The sequence below is a fragment of the Chrysochloris asiatica genome, unplaced genomic scaffold (assembly GCF_000296735.1).
Source record: "Chrysochloris asiatica unplaced genomic scaffold, ChrAsi1.0 scaffold00032, whole genome shotgun sequence".
Lineage (NCBI taxonomy): Eukaryota > Metazoa > Chordata > Mammalia > Afrosoricida > Chrysochloridae > Chrysochloris > Chrysochloris asiatica.
In genome coordinates, this window is record NW_006408550.1 from 13967513 (window position 1) to 13969070 (window position 1558).

Here is a 1558-nt window from a genome sequence, read left to right on the forward strand (position 1 = left end):
GAGCTCCTTAGCGACCCTGTATAGGGGCCTTACATATAAAAGAAAAATCAGTAAAGCATCTTAAAGGAACATATCTTCATGAATTTAAATCGGAACATGAGTTCTTAATTGGAATGAAATCTAATTTGCTAGTCTGTTTTTTGTAGCGTTAGTATTTTTGGCATCCAGGTTATGACATGTTTGCTCAGCTCTTCAACCTCCCAGATGCTGTTTTCTGCTGACGCTCTTGGAGTCTCAGTTCACACAAGCCTGGCCTAGGATTTGAGAGGAAACTGTGTTCAGATTTTCTGGGCTCCGTCTCTGAAGTTTCTTTTTCTCTGGGACCTTGTCCCTCTTGTCCCAGACACATTTGTAACCCCTAAAACCTGACTTCTATCTCCCTAACTTAGTAAGATTCGTCTCTATTCACCAGCTATTCCTCTGCCATCACTCAGCACAACCCTTTTCTCAACAAAAATAGCTCCTGAAATCCTGCCTGCATTTGTTGTTGTTGTTAAGTGCCACTGAGTCAGTTCTGACCTGTTTTGGGTTTCCAAGGAGCAACTGGTAAGTTTGAACCACCAACCTTGCAGTGGAGTACTTATTCTACAACTCCACATGTCTTCTATCAGGAACCCTGGTTGTGTAATGGGTTACAAGTTGGGCTGCTAACTGCAAGGTCAGCAGTTCAAATGTCCATGGGCAAAAGATGAGGCTTTCTTCTCCCATAAAGATTTACAGTCTTAGAAACCCATATAGGGTTACTATGAGTCAGAACTGACTTAAAGGCACAAAAACCATCACCAATGTCTTCTGTGGGTTGTTTTGTACTATACATTGGTCCATGTTTCTGTAGGAGTATTATAACTTCTATTACACTGAAACTGGAAACCACATGTACTTACATTTAGAGCAAGAATTTATAAGCAAAACTTTCTAACATTTCCTTGACTGATTAGGTTCTAGGACAGTGTTATAATTATTATTATTTAATCTCCAGATTGGGGATGAACCCATTTTAGGTTCTTGAGTTATCATTAAAAATTAGAATCCAGGTCCTGATTTGCTAACTAGTCTACATTGTTGTTAGGTGCTAGTGAATTGATTCTAGCTCTTAGCAACACTATGGACAACAGAATGAAATACTGCCTGGGTTTGCACCTCCTCATAGTCATTGCCATGCTTGACTCATTGCAATGGTTGCAGCCACTGCTTCAATCCATCCCATTGAGGGCCTTTGCTCTTTTGATAACCCTGCATGCTTCCAAACATGATGGCCTTCTCACCATTCTTGCTTCCAAGAAGCATTCTGTCATACTTTTTCCAAAACAGATGTTTGTTCTTCTGGCAGTCTACAGTAATATCAATATTCATTGCCAAAACCATAATTCAAATGCATTGATTCTTCTACTGTCTTCCTTATTCATTGTCTGACTTTTACATGCATATAAGGCAACAGCCTATAGGTCAGGTGCACCTTAGTCCTGAAACTGACATCTTTACTATTGAACACTTTAAAGAGGTCTTTCATAGTAGATCTACCCAAAGCAATACGTCATTTGATTTTTTGACTGCTGTT